Source organism: Sabethes cyaneus, chromosome 2 (assembly GCF_943734655.1).
Source record: "Sabethes cyaneus chromosome 2, idSabCyanKW18_F2, whole genome shotgun sequence".
NCBI lineage: Eukaryota > Metazoa > Arthropoda > Insecta > Diptera > Culicidae > Sabethes > Sabethes cyaneus.
The window spans coordinates 128,845,304-128,861,447 of NC_071354.1; positions in this window are offsets into that span (position 1 = coordinate 128,845,304).

Sequence of the window (16,144 nt, forward strand, 5' to 3'; positions counted from 1 at the left end):
AATAAAACGCCGCTCCTGGAAAAACACGATTTTCAAACTTTATGTACCTTTTTCTCAGAAATTACACAACGTATGCAATTGACTTGTCTTGTGACAAACACCTTATGTTTGATAAATTAATATCACACAAGCATTAGTTGAAGCATATACCTGAATGAACAAGAAAAAAGAAATTACATTGTGCTTAGCTGCGCGACTAATGGAGTGTTAACTAACACATTTATTTACAGGTTATCCCTATGGATTAATGCAATTGAACACAAAAAAAATCAAAAAAATATGCATGGTGAAAGCTATGTCTAAGTGTCCCCCGCGTCTCTGTGTGTCACCGTTGCTAATAGGAATGTTTTATAAAAAATAGTGAACTAGCGGACAATATTTTTTTTAATATTAACTATTATTACTATGTGATGCCGTGCAGTAATTTTAGTTTTAATTTAATATGTATTTGTTGTTGAACATCACTTAAAAATGATTGCAAAAAAATTTATGTTGACCTCCTAAAATTGATTTTTGTTGAAAAATATATTTAAAAATAAACATTTTTTTCTCAAACTGCATTATACGATGTAGGTTCACAAACTTCACTTTCCATGTAAATATTATGGATCTTGTTTTATGACTTAGCTATTCTGCCCATAAATGCATAACAGTACCATCTGACTTTTCACCACTTTTGAGATAAACCTGGGAATCATCTTTAAATTAACTGTTCTTTCAATATTTCAAACAAAAAAGTTATGTTTGTTCCCAAGATGTTGAAAAAAATATCAAACTATGTCAGTCCCATATTACAAATAAACGCATAACAGTCACAGTAGTAAAACTATATCAATAAGCATCTGTTTTTGGGCAATGCCTGGACCGATTCACCTGTAGCAACTACCAAACGGAAGATTTTATGAACTAGAAGAACACTATTGAGGAGAATTTGGATCGAATGTAGGATTCCGAAGTTACAGTGGGAACAAGTTCCGGAATATATGGGACTTGAACATAGAAGCGCCTTGAATCACAACAAACCCATCATGTGACACCTATAAATTCACGGATTTGTAAATATATACTATTGGTAGTCGTATAAAGTAGTCAAGACGCCATTGGCCATCTAAACATGTCCGTGAATGTTCCGGATTCCTCTACGGGGATCAGTTTCTGAATTTAACTAAAATACAACATGTGACATCTCTAAGTCGGTACTCGAAATTGCAAAACTAGTTTGAAATAGTTCATTTGTTGTCACATATAGTGTCTAGGTTCACATTTGTCATACTCGGACGCGTTCTGGGAGTGTTCCGGACACACAGGAAAGCGACCAGCTTCTGAGTCAAATAAACCCCATCATGCAACCTCACTATAAACTTAATATAACAAATTACAATAAAAAGGAAAAAAGGACATTTTGAACAATTAAATTGAACGAGCACGTGAATTATCAAAGCAACGATACGTGGTATTGAAAATACTGCCGAGTCACCGACAACGCAAGGATCAAGGCATGCTGTGCCTGTGACTGTTATGCGTTTATTCTTGCTTATTAAAGCACAAATAAACGCATATCAGTAACTTCGGCAGTTTTACTAAGTTTTGGAACAAATTTTAGGTCACTTGTGAACAAATTGTTTGTAAAAGTATTCTGTTATGTACATTCAAACGATTTTATGACGATTTGGACGATTTGTTTCCAAAATCGATTCAATATTAAAGAAAAATTGTCGTGGCTTCAACAGCGTTTTTCGTAGTTGCACGATTTTGCAGATGTGACTGTCTTCCATTTATGGGCAGTATTCCCGTTGACTCACTGTTGACTGCTCTCGCCTACTGTTAGAATAATGTCAATGTTAATTAAGGTGCGACTTGTTCATTTTTGATCAATATTACTTCTGTTGCCATCCTAATATTTGTGTGGTGTGGCCAAAGTTTCTTGGAAACATCGGACAACATTAATGTTGGGAAAATTATAAAAACAAGTTACATGCTACATGTCAGTTTTTAGATAGTACCTACTTGCTAATACCGCGAAAATAGCTGTACAAAATCACGTCGGACTCGATTATTAACTAAATGGGTCGATTATACTACAACATGCAACATTGGTGTATTTTATTCATAATTAAATGTTTAGCCGTTAAAAATCAAATCAAAAATTATTTCGTATATGTCATAAACACCAATATCGAGACAATTATATATATTACAATTACAATAAATTTTCATAGTGACTAAAGTTCTTAGCGATAATGAAATAGAGCAAAACTGCTAGCCTGATTTTTAGTTAAGTCCTGTAAACAAAAATAAAGAAGCGAGAGTTTGTTTCCTTATATGGTAGTTTGGAATAACCCACGCGGTTTTTACGTTGATGGCAACAATAGAACCTATTCGAAAATCGGGCCAGAATGGTATTCTAAGAGCGCGAACAACCAGGTGTGATTTGTAATACAGTAGGATTTCGAATTAGGCAACAAAGGCGTATCGCCTATGTTGCCAAAATCGAAACCGTGCTAAAATCGAGTCCCTTTTTTGAAATGAAAAAATTGAATATAAATGCGTTGGAAATAGACTAAATATTATTAATCAACGATTGCAACTATTTTATCTTTAAAAAGTCCGCTTAGAGCTATTTGTCCGGTGCAAGTAAGTTTTTGGCAATCTGCGGTAAGACGTAGTCCTACGGCAATAAAAATATGAAATATCTTCGAAATATCTTATTACCGCCAGCTCCACGCGAAAAAATCATTCATTGACATGCATCATACAAGCATTTCAATTTCTGTGTAGCTCATCGAAATGGAAACAACACAAAGCGAACTCCCCAATAAACTGCTTCCAAGTGACTTCTCAGTATCTTTACCGCTGCAGCGCGCTGGTGAACTATACATTTCTATGAAGTGTGAATTCACAGTAAGGATCGCACAGCCAAGTCACACTTGTGTCTCACAGTGAAGCCACACTTGGGGCCTTCACAGTGGCAGTGTAGTTGTTTTCATGTCCGCTTTGTGCGGTGTTTCGGAGAAGAAAAGACGCTGTCGTCAGTTCCATTGCCACTTACACTGCATCTAGGAGCCAGTGAACTAATGATTATACCTCTGCATCCTTGCTATTCGCTGAGAGAACTGTGTGAATCACTCTTCGCACCCGCTGCAAGTTGAGGTGCTGGCCATCCCTGGTTGTAAGTTTAGGCGGGTGATGTATGGGAAGCAACCAATTCTACAACTCTTAAAAATGGTCTCAAATTTGCAAATGTTGACCGATTTGGCTGAAATTTTGACCAAAGTCCTAGGGTTGAATATAAAACAAGTGATGTTGAGCTGAGGAATGTGGGTCATTTTTAAGGTCACTTTAAGGACCCCTAAAGTGAGAAAAATTTGATTTTTTTAGCTAAATTTAATATTTAATTGAAAAAATCTCGTCTAACTTTTGTAGAACCATAGTGAATGTGTATATATCCTGAAAGCTTGTCCACTAAGCTTTCCAAAAATGTATAAAAAACTTAAAATTGCTTAGAAAGTTGAGTTATTTATGGTAGTATGTGTACACCTAGCAAAAAAACGTTTTTTTTGGAATAACTTGAAATTTTGGGGGTGTCAGGATGATGTCATATGTATTTTTATGATGTACTAGGTGTGACTAACAACGTACACTAGGTCACTTGCAAAGTATATTATAAAAAATTTTTTTTTGTCACGCCGTGTTATGAATGCGGGTATTTTGAAAGGCTTAGTAATATGGGGAAAATTTGCTTTTTGTTGAAATCCAAAAGCTTAAATTTGATGAGTGATTTCTTAATCCAAACTGTAAGCTTTCGACGTATTTTGGCTTTACTAAGAGTTGGATTGTATCAGATAATTTTTCTATTCCAAATATTTGTTTGCTAACAAACATGCTTACACATATTTGAAGGTGATGATATAAATTTATGTTTTGATTGTTTGGAGTGCTGCGATAATATAGATATTTTCAGATATTATTCAAAAACCGAGAGGAGGGCAACAATTGGAAAACTTTTCTATCATTAAAATTTGCACATACTATTCATATCCGTATAATTTTAATGTGTACTTCTGGGCGGATTGTGTTTATATATAGCACATGATAATCATATGGATTTTCATATGGAAATTTACCATTAGTTATGTGCAGATTATTTTGAGTGTAGGGTCAGAAATCACAGCAACTGAAATAATTGATGAGTCCTAAATTTATGCATACACAAATATCTGTATTTGTGGCAGCTCTGCTGCAATAGGCCAAAGCTATAGAGCCATAATTCGCTCTCTGAAAATCATAAAACGCGCCAACTATCAAAATAATTTTGGTATATATTGATTTAAAAAAATCACCAGACTTGAGAAATAATCAAATGAATTTATAAAACAGAAAGCAAATACTTAAGCTATTCATGTGATACTATTGGGCTTTTACTATTGTGGCTTCAGTTCCGCTCTCGTCACTTTACTACTCTTCGCAACCGCATTTTCCTTGCGAATAGCAATCTAGAGCAATCTGACCATCATTTTTTTTCCTTGTTGGGGACTGCGACCAGTTCTTTGATCTATTGTGGTGTGTCCTCTTTTGCTGTATGCCTTTACTTATGAACAGCTACTATGTTGTTTAGTAATTGTTATTTTAATTGAAGGCATCATCCCAACACGGTAATATGTTGAGAATAAATTATACTACTTTCAGAGGAGAACTAGCCAATATTTCCAAAGGCTCCAACAGTCCTTTGTCAAGAAATTTGCGCCTTTTATTGAATAATGCCGTGCATTCGCACAGTATATGATGAGCACTTTCACACTCTAGATTGCAGAAACGACATCTATCATCATTAAGCTTTCCTATTACCTTCAGATGATATTTGCTTGGAGACCATCATTAAAATATCACTAAAACTTTGCTCAATATCAATTGGTCTGTTTTGTAAACAAACTTTTAAAAACATAAAATATATGTAGCATGTAAGCGAAAGGTTCAGATTCGGATTATACTGAAAAAGGCTGAAATTTGTATCTGTGTATTTGTGATTTTGAATAATTTGATTCGTACGAACTATGTTATAGTAATATTTTGTAATTATTCGATAAGTGAATATTGTTTAAACTTTTGCTAGCAGAACTGAATGGGAATTATTTTTCTTTTACTCATATTTTGAAATTCCGCTGAAATACTTTTTGATTAGTTTAGATTACTTCGCTTTGTAATATTATTTAAGTAATATTTTATAACATACCTAATCGATTGGAAGGCTTGTTAATACGAGCTTCAATTTCAGTCACAGAATATATCTATTCGTAGCAAATAAAAAGAAAACCAATGAATTCGTAATAGGTACCCTGCACCTGAAATGTGTATACCGACACGTGAACAAAAACACAGCCGTATGTAATTTTTGGGAGCGTATTGCATTAGTAATAATATTGAATTATTAATAACAGGTACAGAACGTTGCTAGCTTTCTAGATGAGTTAGCTGGCTGCTCCCAAACAAATTAACAAATCTTGTATAATAAAGCCAAATTGGTGTTTGTATGTCACGGATAAACTCAAGAACGGATTGACGGAATTGCATGATTCTTTCATCGGTTGTTTTATTTTGGTCTGTGTCAGGTTTGTACGAAAGAACCCGATTTAATCCTACTTTTCATTAATACTTTTCATTTGGTATAAAAATCATGAAAATCAGTTAAGATGTTCAAGGTTTTATGATTAAACAATAGTTTGGCGAAATGATGATTTTTGGGCCCACCCTATATCAGAAACAGGCCCCCCAAACACCAAGTTTATTTCTTTATTTGTCTGTATAACGTATTGAAGTAAGATATTCGTCTTCTTAATTGTCAATGCAGCGAAACCAAATCTCTCGGGAGAAAAAGCGCTACTTGGAAGAGCAGGAATATGCAGAGTTGGAGCGGCTGCATCATTCTCAGGAAAGGCATTGTGTCGCGAGCCGAAATGTGTCGAGATAAGACTGGCAGTATTCTGACGGGCGATCATGAGGTGACCGATAGGTGGAAGCAGAACTTCGACGGACACCTGAATGGCGCCCAGGCGGAGAACCATGGCGGCGGGGAAAGCGATTTCGTCGGTGCAATAAACAGGGAAGAGGTGCCAGCCCCAATGACAGGCGAAATTAAGGAGGCCATCATGCAGCTAAAGAATAATAAGTCAGCTGGAAAAGATGACATAGAAGTGGAGCTTATTAAAATGGGACCAGAAAAGCTGGCCGTTTATATACACCGACTAATTGTTAGAATTTGGGATACGGAACAGCTACCGGAGGAGTGGAAAGATGGGGTTATCTGCCCGATTGTAAAAAGGGCGACAAGTTGGACTGTGAGAACTAGTGATCGATATCGGACCGAGTAAAGACCGGAAAGTCCGGTCCGAAGTCCGATCGGAACGAAATTTTAGAGTCCGATTTTTTATCGGACCGGAACCGGAACGAAGCGTTCCGGAACCGGACCGGACCAGGAATTCCGTTGAAAGTCCGGTGCACTTTTGACAGTAAAACTGACCGCAGTGGAAACTATCGCACTGTTGAACCAGGGAAATGCGTGTTCATAAGAATCTCCAACGTTTCCCTAGTAGTAACAGTGAGACTGCCATCTTCTTTTTACCATTGCCCTAGGCTATTATTATGGTCTTTGGCTAACGCTTTTTGGAGTCGCGCCGCCACAGGCAGAGTCTGGATGCTTTCGCAAAACTTGACTCTGGACTTTCTTTTGGCTTTGCGAAGCTCTGCGTTGTATTTTATGAGAGATGCCCTGTAGGCCTCCTAATTAGACGCGATCTTAGCCCTGTTGAATAAACGCCTAGCCTCCCGAAGAAGGTTGCTGAGCGATTCATTCCCCCAGGGCACGTTATGGTAGACTATCCGCGTGATTAACGGACAGTTTGCAGTATAAGCATCAATAATCCTACTTTGTAGGTCATTGGCTCCAGTGTCCAGCTCAGCTGGTGTGTGTGTATTAATATGACAGGAATTCCGAGGGTTTCCCAGATGTTCTCTGAATGAACTCCAGTTGATTTTCTTCGGATTTCCGTATTGTTCTCTCCTGAGAGATTTTGCATATCAAAAACGATATGCCTGTGGTCTGATAAACTTGGTTCGTCAGATACATGCCAGTTTTTGACCTTCTCAGCTATAGAAGTGCTTCACAGAGTGAGGTCTAGGACCTTATCTCTGATAGCATTAACAAAAGTTTCGAACATTTTACTTTGAAGAAAGTTTCAGCTTGGCTCCCCTAGTAACAATTTCAATTTTAAGGTGCACTTGAAGAGGTTTCCAGCATTTGCTGCTTAAAACCGATCTCAAAACTTGTAGTTCTACAAAACTGCGATAAAACAGCCATAAAACCCTTATAAGGCGAGGGAGGCCCACACTAAAGAAGGTTCTCAACAAAATTTCCAAAGATCCTTTTAAAACTTGTAATTCTTATCGATATCTATTTATAATGACTTCCAAGAGTCGCTAAAAACAAAAAGAAAACTGCCATAAGTGTTGATGATTTTATGGTTGTCTCTTCAAAGAATACTTGCAAGGCATCATACACTTCTCACAGCCTTAAATGTTTTAAATTGAACAAGAGCTGTAAGCTATCCAGCTTTTTACGCGCTATAATAATGGCCGCTATAAATTGTGTTCGTAATATTCGAACAATCTTTTTGACAACTCTGCATCCATCAAAACTGGGCACTCTTCTCATGTACGGCAGTGTTGCTCTTCCTTTCGTTTACGCAAAAGAAGAAGAGCAATAGTTTTGTTTACATTTCGCACATTTTTGCTCTCCTTCTTTGACGTAAAGGAAAGAAAGAGCACGGTAGTGTTGCAAGAGAAAAGTGCCAGATTTGATGTATGCAGAGTTGTCAAAAAGATTGTTCGCATATTACGAACACAATTTATAGCGGCCATCATTATAGCGCGTAAAAAGCTGGATAAGCATTCACAGATATTGCTATTTCGAAATGGGTATAAATGAAAATAAAAATGGTGATAAAAGCAGCTGCTTTGTTCCTCATAAATGAGAAATTTTTCATGCCACGCTCGGTCTGTCGATGTTTTGTGACATGAAAGTTAGAAAATTTTAACGCGCCAGTTATTTTTGCTAGATTATTGAAAAATTAAATTAATAAAAAAAATTAATGATTTCATGAAGAAGTTGATAGCTACCAAATTTTTAACTAATTGTGGCGAAAACGCTTTTATATGTCTAAACATTTATATAAAAAGATAAAATCACTAATAGTATTGAATAATACCATATTTATAAACGCCCATATGCAATTGACTACAATTTCAAAAGTAATCAATATAGCCCTGTTCGCCATTTTTTCAATGGTTTTATCCAAATCAACCCGAAAGCGCTTATTAGACTAACATTTCTTGCACAAGACAAAGAAAGAGCGCGCTAAGTTCATTATTACTTGTTGTATTCTTGAAGAAGACAAGTTGCGCTTGAATAAGAATTGTTTGAATTACTTGAGGGCACCAAGTTTTGCAAGATAACCATTCTAGTATAAACAAGAAAAACATTAACGAGATATCGACGTAACGTGTTGTTTGTGCTGTTTGAATTGCACGACAGTTCCAAGTGTTTAATTTACAATTGGTATTGGTACCGTGAAAGCACCGAATTCCGATCACCTAAGGCATGATTCATCTTTGAGTCCCCACTGAAAAATATAGCTTTGATATTTATTTACACGGTATGTGTCTTTAGTAAGTATTTTCAATTATGTTTCATGGAAAAATACTAAAATGCCTAAATTATTTACCGAAAGTTAAAAAAATGCGTCAAAGTTCAGTGTATCAGTGCACTTAATTCCGATCATCAATTATAAGGGGTGATTCTAATTCCGATCACAGGTGTATCTAATTCCGATCACGTCGTGATGAGCTGTTAATGGATAAAACTATTGTCAACTCGTACCAAATGGATCTGAAATGTATTGCATTTATGTAGTTTGCGACAATCCCCCTGCCAGTCATCTTCTGCTTGCGTTAATGATCATTATTATCATTAGCTTAATATTCATAAAATTCGTGTACTCAAAAGCTCGACAAGCGGATTATGAAACTTTTCTCTTCTTTTATCTTTGTTCAACTGTTACAATTACAATAAAATTGGGCCACATTCAACTTTTTCATAAAGCTTTGATCATAAATAATAGTAAAAATCAAATCAGAACGGTTGTGTTCCAGACATGACCGCGTAGTTGGCGTATAGAACCACGTGAGGCAGGGTTTCGAGAAGAAACCTTGAATATTAAAAAAAACTTTTTACACCATATTGGTATATGTGTAGCGTAAAATAGCGTAAAGTGAGAAAAAACAAACAATATAATAATAATATTATCTTGCTGTACCGTATTTAGTCGAATGTTATCAAGCTGATGTAATTTGACGTGTCGCAATATAAATCATCCTAAAATTCAAAATTGTCCTCAAAAACCGGGTACCGGATGTTCCGGAACCGATGGTGAAGTGGCCATTAGGGTCCAAAATGTCCCGATTGTTCTTCCACTAGTCTTATTTTATCAAGCCAATGTGATTTGATGTGCCGTAAAATGAATTACCTCAAAGTATAAAAATGTCCCCGGGACCTAGTAGTGGGTGTTCCGGAACCGACGCAGAAGCGGCCATTAGTCATCAAATATTCCCTTATATACCTTGGGTGCCAGGTTTTGGCCATACCTTTCACACGAGGTAAAGAAAATAAAATTCGGATTGAAAATGGATGAATGAGAGCAATTTCAAAACTTGGGTCGTTTTCGACCCCAATGCATAATATGTAACTTTTTTGCTGTGGCTCTTCTAGATGTCGCTGAAAGCTGAAACTCCCCCACAATGCTAGTTTTCCAAAATTAAGAAAAGTCAGAAAATTTCAAGTCTCTAGCTCGTTCCGTTACTGAGTATCAAGCTTTGTAAGTATGCCGATGGGCCGAAAACAGCAACTGTCAGCAGTCTGATTTGGGCCCGCTGTCAAATTTTGAGCTCAGGACATGCTGTCGCTGACGTTCACTGCAGCTTGATATAGAGATGTCGATGGGGTGGTCGAAAACGACCCCAATGCACTAGGAAGGTTAATAGAACATGCATCAATAAGATAGTCCGTGCCTGGAAGCAACACTATCATACGGAAAATGTATATAAAATTTTTAGCTTGAAAACTTTCGTTAATTTTCACTATTTAGCGATTGACAAACAATCTTTTCAAGAAAGCCATACAATTGCTGCATCGTTTATGATCGAAATTTAATTGAAAGAGCTATTAGCGTTCAAAATCTTTCATTCTTTCGTGACAGTGGCAGGACTCCAAATTTTGGTTGACACCCTGCCGTAAGACGTAGTTCTACGTCAAAAAATTTCGAAAATCCTACCATTTTATCATGTTGCAATTAATCATAAAATCCAAATAGAAAATTCGTTAGCTTGCATTTTGTCAGTTTATAACTTTGATATAGTGATCGGAATTAGAAGCAGAAAAAAAATTATGATCATAATTCCGATCAATCACTTTAATGGAATAAATTCCGCAAATTCAACATTTTTTCAGCCAAATTTGATATAGAACGGTTACATATGCTTGTATCTATTTGTTATCATAGAATACCGAAGAAGGTAATATGTTTTCATGCTGCTATGATCTTAGCAAATTTGATCGTGCGCTTAGCACTTCGGCTAAGAAAATACATTTTGATGGCGTTTTTTGCTACTGCCTGTCGAAATTAATTTATTTTGAAGTGCATGGTGCCCCTAAGGCAGTCATTTTTCAACAACTGACACATGAACACATGGCACAATAACTAAGCGTGCTTATTTGCTACAGATTTTGGCTCAATTTTCTAAAAATTGACCATTTAGGTTGAGTGATCGGAATTAGGAGCTGATCGCAATTATGTGCGGTCACGGTACAACTGTTTTTAAAAATTATGCTTCAACTGCTTCAGTGCTTTCAAACATTTTCCATACAAAGACATCTGACTTATGAACTCTATATTTAGTTTAAAAAATACGAAAAGCTCTAGAGGAAACCCGGACCGCCTCTGGCAAATGCATCATTACCGGCACTGTCCTTCCCCAGTTCAGTTAGTCCTGAGATCTTCATTGTTTTGTGACTTCACTGATTGTTCATATGAAAGAGTGTTCAAAATATTACACAGATTTTCGCTTAATTTTCGTTTAAAAGATCTGCATTCTTCAATTTTCTCCAGGTTCAGACGCCCATTTTGACAGATTAGTTGTTTACGTTAGAATGTTCTTATTCAAGAGTATAATTTCTCTTTCAAGAATATACGATTTTAAGAGAGTTTTATGGCAGTATTGTTAAGATAACCGAATCTTGCAGAAGAATGTCATAAGTTTTTGTCAAAACTATTGTTAAGTTTTAAGGAGCGTCGTTTTTAAGCAAGAATGAAGTATCCTTTAAAACCCCTTATAAGGTGAATTACACTTATTGATAATTTAGTTTTATGGGTGATTCTTCAAGTCTCCTTCAGTCATACTTCAGAAATGTTAGTCAAATAAGATAAAATTCACTTGAGGAGGAACATTATAAAACCTAACAGACTTTGAAATGCTCTGATAAAACTACTATAAGAAATGAATAAGACCAATTTGCTATTGGATTGTTACTTGGGTCAGGTGTTCGAAGTTTGAATCAGAACGGTACCTAGTTAGCAGCTAGGTTTTACGTTGCTTTACTTTACTTCGGCGACAATCCGTTTATCGAATCCATGCCGAATTCAGAAGCCGTCTCCACATTTCTCGGTCTTGGCCTGCCTCTCTCCAGTCGCCCCTAACACCCGCTGCTCTAGCATCCTCGTCAACGGCGCTCATCTAACGGGTACGGGGTCTGCCTCGAAATCGTCGGCCTCTAACGAGTTCTCTGCTAAATATTGCTTTCGCTGGTCTCTCATCCGGCATCCTTGCTACGAGGCCCACCCATTGAAGCCTGCCGTGTTTTGATCGCTTCACAATATCCGCATCTTTGTATACATGGTATATTTCGTGATTCATACGTTTGTGCAACACTTCCTCGTCTAATACGCCGCCAAGAATTGATTGCAGGATCTTACGCTCAAAACCGCCAAGAGCTCGTCGATCGCTCTCTTTCAACGTCCACGCTTCGTTGCCATACAGTACCACCGGGAGAATTTGTGTCTTATAAAGCGCTAGTTTTGTACGGAGTTGTAGGCTACTGGACCTCAGCTGGCTACGTAATCCGTAGAAAACTCTGTTGGCAGCCGCTATCCGCCTTTTTACTTCACGGCTCAATCGACTCGTTGTCACATGTCACTAACGTACCAAGGTAAACAAATTCGTCGACCACTTCAAAGTATCTCCAGCTATCACCACCGCAGTTCCTACACCCGAAGGACTACCACGCTCTCTACCAGCCACCATATACTTTATTTGGGTAGAATTTATGATAAACCCTATCCTCGCAGCTTCTTCCTTAAGATGCGTGTACGCTTCTTCCACAGCACTACGGTTAACACCGTCATACGTAAAGATGATAAAGTAATTTCTTTTAACTTCCTCAGGATTGAGGAATGGCAATAATTTCGCTAGCAATAATCCACTTTCTGCTTAAGGCTACCAAACAAGTCCAGTCAATCGATTTATTTTTGAAAAATTAGCAAATATATGTGGGTCTTGAAATCGAACGCTTCACAGCATCGGCTCGTACCTTTCGATCCCTTAAAATTTAATTTCAAAGAATTCATATTAAAAGTTATGTAGGTATGGCACTTCATCTTCTCGGTAATGCCATAGGTAACCGATTTTCACGCTTATGGTCCAATTTGAAACAACTACAATAGTTTCAACGGATTTTTCAAAATTATCGTGAAGGTTTGGGCGGAAGAGTATCACTGAAGTTTTTGGAGCGTCTTAGTAGAATACGAAACCTAAAAATAAAAAATAAGAAAACTTATCCAATTTAATTCTACTATGAGTATTTTATTCAATGACAGATACGTATTTCGCCTACGACTTGCAGGCTTCCTCAAGGGTTCGAAAACAGACACTGAGGAAGCCTGCAAGTCGTAGGCGAAATACGTATCTGTCATTGAATAAAATACACATAGTAGAATTAAATTGGATAAGTTTTCTTATTTTTTATTTTTAGGAAGAGTATCAGATTTCCATGAAATTTTGCTAACGAGCGTAGATAATGTACTTTTTAATGAAAACAATTTATTATCCTATTTCCCAGAAAACTCCACTATAAATTTTCCGAACGAATTTTTTGGAACATCGCTTAGGCCATTGCAAATTATTTTTAAAGTTTTTGTCCCCCCGCCCTTCAAAATTTGCTCTAAAAATCGGGGGGCAAAAAAAATTGTTGAACTTCAGTAAAATTTTTTTGTATAAAATTTATTTATTTATTTATTAAATGAAAAGCAAGAATAGGTTCGGGATTCGCAATTAAATTTCAAGTCAAAATTCTAAATTTTTAACTAAAAATCTTAATTTATTTTGCGTGATTATAAAAATCTCTTTGTTTTTTTGACGTAGGACTACGTCTTACGGTAAGTTTTGAGACAGGGTGTCATTCCAAAAAATCGAAAAATGCGAGCGTCACGAAATATGAAAGGTTTTGAGCGCTAATAGCTCAGCGGTTTTCCGATCGATTTTCAATATTCTTACACCAATCGATCGGAAAATCTTCTAAGAATTGACCCAAATGAAGAAAAGTATGGATTCTTGATGTTGAACTATTGAAAAATTGAAAATAATGAACCTATGTTTTACCAACATCGCTTTGTGATTGGTTGGAAGATTCTTTACAATGATCTAAACCTATACAAATTTGATATCTGTGCTTGGGAAGTAAGCCAACAAGTGACAAAGTTTCCTCATCTCAACAAGATTTCTTAACACCGCGGTTAAACCTAGACCGTTTTGATGTCCTTGATTGGGTAGTATGCCAGAAAGAGTGACAAGGCCCTCTCGTACCAACAAATTTCTTACGAACGCGATTAAACCTAGTCCAATTTGATGTCTGTGTTAGGGAAGTGTGCCAGAAAAAATGACACAAGGTCGTTGTCCTAACAGATCGCAAATTCTTTACTGCGAGACGATTAAACCTCGGCGAATTTGATATCTGTGTTGGAAAAATGTACTACAGCTGTAGTGTTCGGTTATAATACGACTCTGTATGAATACGCATACTTGCCGTTTCATTAGAAGTGTAGTAAAAAGATATGCTATTGATAAAATAGGATTGAATTGGTAAAATCCCTTCAACGTGGGGAACCATGGGTAATAAAAACAATCTTCAATTTCAGTAAGGTAGCAGGAAAGCAATAGTTTGTGTTCTTGATTTTGTTAAATTGTTTTCAAATGTACAATCTTTTGAGAATTGAACGTATGCAATGTTACTACTTTGATAAATGTTACATACAACACATGTAGCATGTATATATGTTGCATATAGCATGTATACATGAAGAATCGAATGATTACAAACATGAATACATGCTACTATCACTACAAAGACACTTACGTAGTCCTGCGTCACTTATATATGCGGTCGTGTCTTGTACACAACCCCTCTGATTTTTCACCTCCCCTCCTCCTTCAGTCGCCCAGTATCCGAAGGACAAAAACTTTAAAAAATATTTGTAATGATCTTATATCGAAATTTTAAAGCTTTTAAACGAAGCATTGTAGAACAATTTTTTTTATGAAATGCAATAAAATTTTCTCAGTAATCCAGGAAAAATATTAGTTGGATCAAGTTTTCCACATAATTTTCTATAACGGTGGAAAGTTCTAAGGAAATTTTGGAAAGCCCATGCTCTAAGTCTTAGGAAATTTTGAAATATTTTTTGCTTATTTGATAATTCATTATCTGTTACTGTCAAAAACTTTACTGCAGCGATTTTGTTTTTCTACAGGAGTCTTCCACCACCATGAAAAATTTTGAGAAAACCTTTTTCTAACTGGTATTTTTGCTAAGCGGCTGAGAATTTTTTTTGCAATTTCATAAAACAAATTGTTCAATAGTTATCAACTTTTGAAACAAGTGATGTCCGAGAAAACTGGAAAATTTGATCTGAATCTTTCTAATAAAAAGAAATTTGCGAATTTGAATTAATTTTCATTAAAAAGTTCATAAACTATGCTCGCATGCAAAATTTCATGAAATTCTGAGAACCTTTGGCCCACTTTATATGATAACTTCGTATTGCCACAAATTAACCTGTGTTGTACACAAATCATGAATCTCGGATGATCTTTGTCACAATCTCGAGTTTTGCAAGCCCCCCAGTGTGCGGCACTTCCGACGGCGGGTCACCGGCAACACTCGCGACCGTCTCGTCCTGAATGATCTAGTGTTACTATAGATAGTTTTTGTGGTCTTGTATTGACTAATGTTTTATGGAAGAGTCTCGAATTTCTCGAGTTCGATTAGTTTTTGAGTTTCGCAAAAATTTCTGTTTTATTTGTATGAGAGTCCATATCCCCCTACCACAGGGGTGAGAGGTCTCTAACTATCGTAAAATAAATTCAAGACTCCAAAATCTCCCACATGCCAAATTTGGTTCCATTTGCTTGATTAGTTCTCAAGTTATAAGGAAATTTGAATTTCATTTGTATGGGAGCTCCCCTCTTAAAAGGGGAAGGGGTCGTAATTCACCATAGAAAAAATTTCTGCCATGTAAAACTCCCACATGCCAAATTTGGTTCCATTTGATCGATTGGTTCTCGAGATAAGAGGAAATTTGCATTTCATTTGTATGGCAGCCCACCCTCTTAAAGGGGAGATGGGCCATAACTCGCTTTTTAAAGAAGAGAGGGGTCTCAATTCACCATAGAAAAAAATCTTGCGTCCAAAACCACTTACATGTCAAATTTGGTTCCATTTGCTTGATTAGTTCTCGAGTTATGAGGAAATTTGTTTTTCATTTGTATAGGAGCCCCCCCTCCTAAAGTGGGGAGGGGTCCCAATTCATCATAGAAAAAAATTTTGTCTCCAAAAACACCAACGTGTCAAATTTGGTTCCATTTGCTTGATTAGTTCTCGAGTTATGAGGAAATTTGTATTTCGTTTGTATAGGAGCCCCCCCTCTTATAGTGGGGAGGGGTTCTAATTCACCATAGAAAATATTCATGCCCTAGAAAACTTTCACAT